Here is an 11,695-nt window from a genome sequence, read left to right on the forward strand (position 1 = left end):
AAGAGCCACCAGAATATCAGCCCCCAGTTGGACATTTAGTACAAATAATTAGGTACACCACATTAGAAGTGTCGCAGCTGAAAGTACCTGGTATTATTTGTACTAAATGTCCAACTGGGGGTCTGTATGTAGGGGAGACAGGGCAAAAGCTTAGAACAAGAATGAATTCTCACCGCCACACAATAAGAGAAAAAAGAATGGATCTACCTGTGGCAATACATTTTTGTCTCCCAAATCATAACATTATGGACATGAAATTACTTGTGTTAAAAGGTAGCTTCAAATCTAAGAGAGACAGAAGAGTATGGGAATATAAACTGTTGACGATCTTTGACAGTCTCACTGCAGGAATGAATGTGTCGCATGGATTTATGTCTTTTTACATCAACTAAGGAACTTGCCCCTCAGACTATGAGGGGTCATCATCACAACAGAACCCGACCCAAATCAGAGGACAATAAAACAATCCTTATCTAAGAACTGGCCCAATATTTATGGTCATAACTGTTTATCACTCATGGTAATTCTGCTTCATGTCACCTGGCTTATCCATGGTTTTTCCTTTTTTTTCTGTGCTATATTGTGCATAAATATGTGATTCTTCAGAATTTCTTTTAGTCTTTGCCTGATGAAGAGACCTGTGTAGTCTCGATAGCTTGCAATTTGTTACCATCTTTTCAGTTAGCCATTAAAAGGTATCAACCACTGAGGACTCTCAATTCTAAATATTTTTCTATCTACTGGCTAACATGGTACCAAGATATATATCTTTCCTGTATCAGATCTCTCAGAGCAGTTATATTCACCAATTGGTCAAAGGCAAAATGTGGTCTGGTTCATTCATAGCGGATTCAGGAGCAGATGCCTCCGATGTATGTCTATGTCAGGAATGTCTTCTGGTTTCTCAAAATGGGATTGGAGTGTCAGGTTTCTGGCCAGTTTGTTTTTACAAGAAGGATTTTGAAAATGTCAATTTTTTTTGTTTGTTTTGTTTAGTTAGCGCCTTGACAAGGCTAGGGATTTTGTATTTATGGTTTTGTTTTCATCTTTTATGTGAGTGCTACTTTAATTTTGTACACCCAAAGGTTAAAACCTGCCCTAATCACGTGCGAGACCGGCACCAGTGCACCACCTATGTCTAATACACAGCTCTACCATGATTGTATCTGAACAGTCTATTAAAGCCCTGAACATGCAGGGATGGAAATGGATAAAGTATCACATGCTGCACACAGAGGACTAAATGGCCTAGTTTAGTAGCTGTGCCATGTCCTAAATTGGTCTGCACTACACAGACATCGTCCTATCTCCGAACTGACAGAATTAGAGTCCATCACATCTGCACACCTACAAAGAGATCAAACCATGTCTAATGTATCTACTACCCAGTATCTGAGATCTATACACACCTACAAAAGTAACAAGCAATGACTAATGTATATACTACCCAGTATCTGAGATCTATACACACCTACAAAAGTAACAAGCAATGACTAATGTATATACTACCCAGTATCTGAGATCTATACACACACCTACAAAAGTAACAAGCAATGACTAATGTAGATACTACAGTGTCAGATCTATATACACTCCTACAAAAAGGATCAAGCCATGTCTAATGTATAAACTACCCAGTGTATGAGATCTATACACACAGTGACAATGTCACTGGTAAAGTGCTGGAGTGGGGATATGCTTCACCCAGAGTATTTTCCTCCAGCACACTAAGTGTTGTGAGGGTTAAGCTAAGTTGCATAACGGGTTGGCTTTTATGTGGACATCCATAGAGTGGGTGGGAGGATGTCCACCATATACCCACCTGCAGAACCTGCACCACCGTGAGCTGACAGGACCTGTGTGATGTCACAGTCATCTGATCAGTCACATGATGAAGGAGTCACATGTTTTGGGGCTTAAGTAGCTGGCCTCCAAAAGCAGCAGTGCTTAGTGTCTGGAAAGAAAGGACTCAGGAAAGTGTTTGTGCCCTTGTGGTTTGTTAAAGGACCTGAACTGTGGACATTGCTAACAGTGAGAGGGCTGATCCCCGCTAGGAGAAGGACTGTTTTGTGGTTTTGCCCAGAGGGCCATGTTTATTTTTCCCAGCTTGGTTTATGCTGTCTTTAATAAACCAAGCCCGCTCTTAAAGAGACAGTGTTCCGTTTCTATCTCTGTGTCCACCAGAGTGAGCCGCTCTACCACAACAGCTACAAAAGGAACAAGCCATGTCTAATGCAGGGGCGAACATTCCGCTGTTGCAGCTGCATCGGGGCCCGAAGGTGGTGGGGGCCCCTGCAGGGAGGCTAATAATGAGGGCAATCTGGCCTGTGTCTCCGACACTAAAGCAACATCTCAAGACATCAGCCAGGAGGTTAAAACTTGGGCAGAAATGGGTTATCCAAATGGACAATGACCTGAAGCATACTGCCAAAATGGTAACAAAGTGGCTAAAGGATAACAAAGTCCATGTTTTGAAGTGGCCATCACAAAGCCCTGATCTCAATCCTATTAAAAATGTATGGGCAAAGCTGAAAAGGCGACCTACAAACCTGGGGATCAGTTACACCAGTTTTGCCAGGAGGAATGCGCCCAAATTCCAACCAACTATTGTGAGAAGCTTGTGGAAGGAGATCCCAAACGCTTGACCCAAGTCATTCAGTCTAAGGGCTATGGTACCAAATACTAATGACATGTATGTAAACTTTTGACTTTGCAGCAATAATAAAAATGCCTTAACAGTGTGTGAGATCCATACACCTATACAGAATAGTGCTCTGAGACGATTAAAAGTCCAAATATCACATCACCTGGGAAGAAGAAAAACGTCCGCCAGGCACCGCAGTCCGGGGCGGGGGGGGGGGGGGGTCGGTATTTCTATGGATGATGATTTCTGCTAGATGATCAGACAAGGCTGAGTCACTTAAAGAGGTTTTCCACTTTTAGAAAGGTGAACTCCAAATGATTTCTATAAGGTAACGTAACAAAGACAGATAGTCCTCCCCCTCCCCCGCCTCAGCATCTGATCCGCTGCTGAGCTCAATGATTGTTTGCAGCAATGATGTGCACTGTCGCTGTGACATCGCTGCTGAGTCAAACGACAGAAGCAGCGGCAGGGAGCTGGAGCAGGCAGGAAGACTAGTATCTGTCTTTATTATTTTACCTTACAGGAAACTCTTGGGTTCCACTTTTTCTAAAAGTGGAAATCCCATTTAAAGGGGCTGTCCAGTAAGAATATTAATGGCTTCTCTTACAGATTGCTTAATACCAAATTGGCATAAGTGTGACAACCGATGCCAGCAGCGGTCGAATCTGATCAGCTTCAAGGTTGCATATTACAGCTGCCACTGCAAAGAGGCCGCAGCGGGGCACCGGAGAGGGCCCGCAGCGGGGTGCTGCAGAGGGGCCACAGCAGGGTACTGCAAAGAGGCCACAGTGGGGCCACAGTGGGGTACTGCAAAGGGGCCGCAGAGGGGCCACAGCAGGGTACTGCAAAGAGGCCACAGTGGGATACTGCAAAGAGGCCGTAGCAGGGCACGGCAGAGGGGACGCAGAAACACCACAGTGGGGTACTGCAGAGGGGCCGCAGCGGGGCACACAACGAGTCCTCTTCGGTTAATATTGTCCATTTTTTAACGCGGACCTTTCAGCAATCGCTCCTTTTCTCGGGAGTCTTGTAAACCTGAAGTGTCTTTTTTACTGATGTTTTCAAGAATTGTTTTAAATGCACTGAATAATGAAAAAAAACACTTCTTTTAGAAAACGTTCAAAAAGATGCTTGGGCGTTGTTTTTTTTCAACCTTCCCATTTTTTCTATTGTGTTAAAGGGACTCTGACAGCAGGTTTTTTCTACCTCATCTGAGAAGAGCCTGATGTAGGCAAGGAGAAGCTGAATCCAAGGATGTATCACTTAGATTACTGGGTGCAGCCGTTCTCATACAAGCACAGCTTTTAGATTCAGCAATCAAGCAGAGCTGAGAAAGCTAGCCCCACCCCCAGTAGGCTCTGTATATACAATGTCCATACAGTGAGCTGCCTACTACAGGAGGGGGCATTGTCAGACCAGAACCAGCTAGTCACAGCAACGATAAGCTACTGGTGCTAAAACAATCATTGTAAGCAAAGAAAACCACTGAGCTTGATAAGAGGAATCGCTGAAATTGTGTTTTAACCCCTGCAGCATGCTGTCTTCAGATTACATAGCAAAAACCTGCTGACAGATTCCCTTGAAGTGTCTTCCTAGCAGAAATGTTATTTCTCTTAGCAGCGTCTTTGAAAGCTTAAACATATGAACAGGAAATTGTTTTCCCAGACACAGGAATAGGATCATGCTTTTGACTTTTTGGGGAGACTTTTCTGCCCTTTTGTTAGCAGGCCCGCTCGAAAACAGGTGGGAAGAGACGCACCTTGAATATACCCTAAAGTGTTAACTCAATTTGTGCCAAAAATGGTCTGCATGCCTTGTATCAGATGAGTGACGTGTTTATACTCTTTTAGCTCCACACATTTACAGTTCTAAAAAGTGTCTAGAAAGGACGTCAGATCGTGTGTCATCAGAAGAACACCCATGACACCACGGGTGAGCCAATCACAGACCTCTGCAGTCATGTTACCGAAGCAGAGAAGTGGTGTGCCCCCCGGAGCCTCCCAAGCAGCCCACTCTGCTGACCAGTAAACCACTTGTGTTATTTTGAACAAATCAGTGCCACCAGTAAATTGTTTAATCTGGGCTGAATGACCCCTTTATTGACTCTGCCCCCAAGTCCATAGAACAAAGACTCTAATTTCTTGCTTTTTAAGTGAGGACTTTTCTAGAAAACAGTCATTAAGTTGGGTGTTAAAGGAAACCAGCGAACCCAGACGACACCTATGAAGCCACATGGAGAACAGAAAAACTTTAATGTTGTCCTTGGTGGCAACAGAAACTCAATCCACAGGCTCTAGATTCACACTGCTGACATATCGTTCTGCCAACATTACAGACTATACCCGGATGGGTGACATGTGAGCAATGACACTCTGCACATGAAGTGACGTCGCGGGATCGGCACATGGCAGCGGTGCTACAGGCTCAGCAGTGGGCAGCGCTGACAAGCAATAACAGTCTGCCCAGTCTCTTCTGTATGTAGGATTTTTGTGAGTTCTTTTCTTAGCCTCCATCCAATCCTGATGATGGAATGGGTAACTCTGCATCAGTAGGATAGTATAGCAGCGCTCCACCCCAAGAACAAGGCCAGGGAAGGGGGCCTCCATCCCAAAAATAAGGCTGGGGGGTCTCCATCCCAAGAACAAGACTGGGGGGGTCTCCATCCCGAGAAAAAGGCCGGGGAGCTCTGCTACCTGACCACGGGGCTGGGGGGATTCTGCTACCTGACCGCAGGGCGGGGGGGATTCTGCTACCTGACCACGGGGCCGGGGGGGGGGGATTCTGCTACCTGACCACGGGGCTGGGGGGATTCTGCTACCTGACCACGGGGTCGGGAGGGACTCTGCTACCAGACCACGGTGCAGGGGAGGGGGGGATTCTGCTGCCTGACCACGGGGTTGGGGGGACTCTGCTACCAGACCACGGTGCAGGGGGGGGATTCTGCTGCCTGACCACGGGGTTGGGGGGGACTCTGCTACTTGACCACGGGGTCGGGAGGGACTCTGCTACCTGACCACGGGATTGGGAGGGACTCCGCTACCTGACCACAGGGCGGGGGGGGGGGGGGACTCCGCTACCTGACCACAGGGCGGGGGGGGGGGGGGACTCCGCTACCTGACCACAGGGCGGGGGGGGGGGGGGACTCCGCTACCTGACCACGGGGCGGGGGGATTCTGCTACCTGACCACGGGGCGGGGGGATTCTGCTACCTGACCACGGGGCAGGGGGGATTCTGATACCTGACCACGGGGCAGGGGGGATTCTGATACCTGACCACGGGGCAGGGGGGATTCTGGTACCTGACCACGGGGCAGGGGGGATTCTGATACCTGACCACGGGGCAGGGGGGATTCTGATACCTGACCACGGGGCAGGGGGGATTCTGATACCTGACCACGGGGCAGGGGGGATTCTGATACCTGACCACGGGGCAGGGGGGATTCTGATACCTGACCACGGGGCAGGGGGGATTCTGATACCTGACCACGGGGCAGGGGGGATTCTGATACCTGACCACGGGGCAGGGGGGATTCTGATACCTGACCACGGGGCAGGGGGGATTCTGATACCTGACCACGGGGCAGGGGGGATTCTGATACCTGACCACGGGGCAGGGGGGATTCTGATACCTGACCACGGGGCAGGGGGGATTCTGATACCTGACCACGGAGCGGGGGGGGGATTCTGATACCTGACCACGGGGCGGGGGGGATTCTGATACCTGACCACGGGGCGGGGGGGATTCTGATACCTGACCACGGGGCGGGGGGGATTCTGATACCTGACCACGGGGCGGGGGGGATTCTGATACCTGACCACAGGGCGGGGGGGGACTCTGATACCTGACCACAGGGCGGGGGGGGACTCTGATACCTGACCACGGGGCAGGGGGGATTCTGATACCTGACCACGGGGCAGGGGGGACTCTGATACCTGACCACAGGGCGGGGGGGGGACTCTGCTACCTGACCACGGGATTGGGAGGGACTCCGCTACCTGACCACAGGGCGGGGGGGGGGGGACTCCGCTACCTGACCACAGGGCGGGGGGGGGGGGACTCCGCTACCTGACCACAGGGCGGGGGGGGGGGGACTCCGCTACCTGACCACGGGGCGGGGGGATTCTGCTACCTGACCACGGGGCGGGGGGATTCTGCTACCTGACCACGGGGCAGGGGGGATTCTGATACCTGACCACGGGGCAGGGGGGATTCTGATACCTGACCACGGGGCAGGGGGGATTCTGGTACCTGACCACGGGGCAGGGGGGATTCTGATACCTGACCACGGGGCAGGGGGGATTCTGATACCTGACCACGGGGCAGGGGGGATTCTGATACCTGACCACGGGGCAGGGGGGATTCTGATACCTGACCACGGGGCAGGGGGGATTCTGATACCTGACCACGGGGCAGGGGGGATTCTGATACCTGACCACGGGGCAGGGGGGATTCTGATACCTGACCACGGGGCAGGGGGGATTCTGATACCTGACCACGGGGCAGGGGGGATTCTGATACCTGACCACGGGGCAGGGGGGATTCTGATACCTGACCACGGGGCAGGGGGGATTCTGATACCTGACCACGGGGCAGGGGGGATTCTGATACCTGACCACGGAGCGGGGGGGGGATTCTGATACCTGACCACGGGGCGGGGGGGATTCTGATACCTGACCACGGGGCGGGGGGGATTCTGATACCTGACCACGGGGCGGGGGGGATTCTGATACCTGACCACGGGGCGGGGGGGATTCTGATACCTGACCACAGGGCGGGGGGGGACTCTGATACCTGACCACAGGGCGGGGGGGGACTCTGATACCTGACCACGGGGCAGGGGGGATTCTGATACCTGACCACGGGGCAGGGGGGACTCTGATACCTGACCACAGGGCGGGGGGGGGACTCTGATACCTGACCACAGGGCGGGGGGGGACTCTGATACCTGACCACAGGGCGGGGGCGACTTTGCTACCTGAGGACGGTCTACAGTGAAAGAATAAGTAGTGAATGAGCTTGGCCCGGCCACAAGTCTGGTCAGGAGACACTGATGGGGAAGCCCTTCCCACCCCAGCTCCGGAATCACCTCTTACCATCATGTGTGTCATGTCACCGGGGTATTCCCCATACAATGCCCATTAACCTTTGCCTGCCCGGTGCCCCATCATTACTGGTGCGCTGGGGAACAGATGGTGGAATGCCTGTCGCACATTTTCTAGCCTTCTGCAGGATGAGAAGATGGAAACCGTCAGAGCTGAGCTGTCTCTCACTGACTCGCCATCTACTCGGCTCCAGATCTCTACATGTGCAGATTGCAGATAGTCCTGTCCAGACCGCAGCCAGTCACAGCCCGTGATGTACGGCAGAGTGCGGCGCATGAGAAGGAGATGCCGGAGAATAAGGAGCGTGCTGATAAATAATGCATGCCACCACCGGGGAGAGCTGCGGCCACGTACCTAGCGCTGCACGGCCATAGTCAGCCCCGGCAGATGTGCCCGGACCGCGGCTCCTCCACACGGCGGCTGTGATGTCCACACACAAAGGCCCCTCAGGTATCGCGCTGCCCCGATCCCCGCGTCCCCGCCACCCGCGGCTGCATCCTGAGCTGTGTGACAGGATTCTGTGCCCTGTCAACTGCTGCTCGCAGGACCATGTAAGGAGCGATGTGATTGGCCGCTGGCATCGTCTTCTGCATTGGCCGACATCTCCGCAGCTGTCATTGGCTGAGGCGCAGTGTAGCGTGCACAGACACAGAGTACAACAGCAGGAATCATCACTACTACGTGGTGGACGATCTCACAGCGGAGTCTCCGGGGGCAACACACATGGAAGAGGGGCAGCATACGGGGGAAACAGTACTGATCATCCTCAGCTAAACTGGCTCCTCCTCTGTGTACATTACCCAGGCTCCTCTTCTATGTACATTACCCAGGCTCCTCCTCTGTGTCATTACCCAGGCTCCTCCTCTGTGTACATTACCCAGGCTCCTCCTCTGTGTACATTACCCAGGCTCCTCCTCTGTGTACATTACCCAGGCTCCTCCTCTGTGTACATTACCAGGCTCCTCTTCTATGTACATTACCCAGGCTCCTCCTCTGTGTACATTACCCAGGCTCCTCTTCTGTGTACATTACCCAGGCTCCTCTTCTGTGTACATTACCCAGGCTCCTCCTCTGTGTACAGTACCCAGGCTCCTCCTCTGTGTACATTACCCAGGCTCCTCCTCTGTGTACATTACCCAGGCTCCTCCTCTGTGTCCATTACCAGGCTCCTCTTCTGTGTACATTACCCAGGCTCCTCCTCTGTGTACATTACCCAGGCTCCTCCTCTGTGTACATTACCCAGGCTCCTCCTCTGTGTACATTACCCAGGCTCCTCCTCTGTGTACATTACCCAGGCCCCTCCTCTGTGTACATTACCAGGCTCCTCCTCTGTGTACATTACCCAGGCTCCTCCTCTGTGTACATTACCCAGGCTCCTCTTCTGTGTACATTACCCAGGCTCCTCCTCTGTCTACATTACACGCTCCTCCTCTGTGTACATTACACAGGCTCCTCAGCTGCGGGGGTGGGACTCTGCTACCTGACACATGCGTACAACATTACACAGGCTCCTCCTCTGTGTACATAACACTCTCCTCTGTGTACATTAAACGCTCCTCATATGTGTACATTACCCAGGCTCCTCCTCTGTGTACATTACACGCTCCTCCTCTGTGTACATTACCCAGGCTCCTCCTCTGTGTACATTACATGCATGCTCCTCCTCTGTGTAAATTACACAGGCTCATCTGCGGGGGGGGGGGGGGGGGGGACTCTGCTACCTGATCACGGGGCCAGGGGACTCTGCTACCTGACTATGGGGGCCAGGGTGTCAGGACTCTGAACATTTTTTTACCTTTTGTGCATTACTGCCCTTTTCCAAGATGGCGTCTTTGGTCTCATGTGGACTGTGTCTTCCTGCTATAAAACTTCACCCCAGCCTTCAGTCTGTGCTAGATTATTCTGCTTTGCATCCAGCTCCTGACCTCTGGTGACTCCCTGGCTATATACCTGCTCCTGTGAACCTGTGGGGTTATCCTGCTACTCTGCTCTGAGTTCCTGCTGCATACACAAGTTTCCAGTAATCCTCCTTCATCTGCTGCTGGTGTTTACTTCCATCTGCATTTGCTGGACATGTAAGCTGTTTCTGCTTTGCAAATACCTGAGACTATTAACCAAGCCTCACTGGTTGAGCTAAGATATGATTTGAACTGCCTTATAACATATCTATCTGTGCCTGGACTAAGACAAGGATTTATTCGTGTCAAGTATCCTCAAGAATAACTGTGCTTCATAGACTTCCTGCGTGATTGCATTTTCCTCTGAAGTTTCCTATAGACTGCTGAGCTGCGTTTAATATTTACACCAAGTGTTGTGGACTTGAGTTTCTCTCTGCACCTGCTTGAATCACCGTGTGATAATATAGACTTTACCACTTATAAAACTGTGTCCTGTAGTTGTCTTGTTCCACGCAAAGAGTCTCCTGAGCTATCCCCTATAGTTATTACACAGGGGGAATCTACTACCTGACCACGGGGGGGGGGGGGGGACTCTGCTACCTGACACACGTGTACATTACACAGGCTCCTCTGTGTACATTACATAGGCTCCTCCTCTTTGTACATTACACAGGCTCCTCCTCTGTGTACATACACCTGCACTTACATGGTGCTCTACAGAGCTCCGATTTTCAGGATCATGGGGGTCCCAGCATTCAGATCTCCAGCATTTGGAATGTTTTCCCCTATCCAGAGGAGAGAGCAGATTACTTGGGATAATCCATTTAAACAGCTTTTCCAATATATATATTTTTTTTTGGCCATAGTAATATTGAAAATACTAAACCAATATTGACCCTCCCAAAGTCCAATGTCGCCTCTTCGACAACAGGACAGGAGAAGTGGTACTGGGCAGGGCATACAGGGTCGGCTCTAAGTTTTAGTGGGCCCCGGGTGAAAGAGTCTCCGTGGGCCCCTTTAACACATACCACAATTCATAATGCACAGATACAGCAGAGAAATATAGGTATAGCACAATGCCAAAAATTTCACTTCTTACATTACATAAGTGATAACTATTGTACATTCTACAATAGGTCATAAATCAGACAGTATAGCCCTCCATACAGTATTATGGGCACCACATATTGCTTTATACAGAATAATAAGCCCCATATATTGCTCCATACAGAATAATGAGCCCCATATATTGCTCCATATAGTATGAGCCCCCTATATTGCTCCATACAGTATAATGAGCCCCATATATTGCTCTATACAGAATAACATGCCCATATATTGCTCCATACAGTATAATCAGCCTCATACACCCCTCCTCACATGTAAAGTGCCATGAAATAAATGGCGCTATAACAATAAATAATATATTGCTCCATACAGAACAATGAGCCCCATATATTGCTCCATACAGTATAATGAGCCCCCTATATTGCTCCATACAGTATAATGAGCCCCATATATTGCTCCATACAGTATAATGAGCCCCATATATTGCTCCATACAGTATAATGAGCCCCATATATTGCTCTATACAGAATAACATGCCCCATATATTGCTCCATATTGAATAATGAGCCTCATATATTGCTCCACATAGTATTTTGGGTACCATATAATGCTCCATACAGTATAATGAGCCCCATATATTGCACCATACAGAATAATAAGCCCCATATAATGCTCCACACAGTATTATGGGTACCACATAGTGCTCCATACAGTATAATGAGCCCATGTATTGCTCCATACAGTATAATGAGCCCCATATATTGCTCCATACAGTATAATGAGCCCCATATATTGCTCCATACAGTATAATGAGCCCCATATATTGCTATATACAGAATAACATGCCCCATATATTGCTCCATATTGAATAATGAGCCTCATATATTGCTCCACATAGTATTTTGGGTACCATATAATGCTCCATACAGTATAATGAGCCCCATATATTGCACCATACAGAATAATAAGCCCCATATAATGC

At 50.1% G+C, this 11,695-nt stretch overlaps 1 protein-coding gene across 5 annotated transcripts in view; it reads right to left on the reverse strand.

Moving 5' to 3' along the window:
* HECW2 (HECT, C2 and WW domain containing E3 ubiquitin protein ligase 2) overlaps positions 1-8,286 on the reverse strand; it is a 346,877-nt gene extending 338,591 nt beyond the window's left edge. For all 5 annotated transcript variants that reach the window (XM_077275387.1, XM_077275388.1, XM_077275389.1 and 2 more), the window contains exon 1: positions 8,102-8,286. The gene's annotated coding sequence lies outside the window, so the exon portion shown is untranslated. The remainder of the gene's footprint in view (positions 1-8,101) is intronic.
* Between the last annotated feature and the right edge of the window lie 3,409 nt (positions 8,287-11,695).

This window comes from Ranitomeya variabilis, chromosome 7 (assembly GCF_051348905.1).
Source record: "Ranitomeya variabilis isolate aRanVar5 chromosome 7, aRanVar5.hap1, whole genome shotgun sequence".
In the NCBI taxonomy this organism is placed as follows: Eukaryota; Metazoa; Chordata; class Amphibia; order Anura; family Dendrobatidae; genus Ranitomeya; species Ranitomeya variabilis.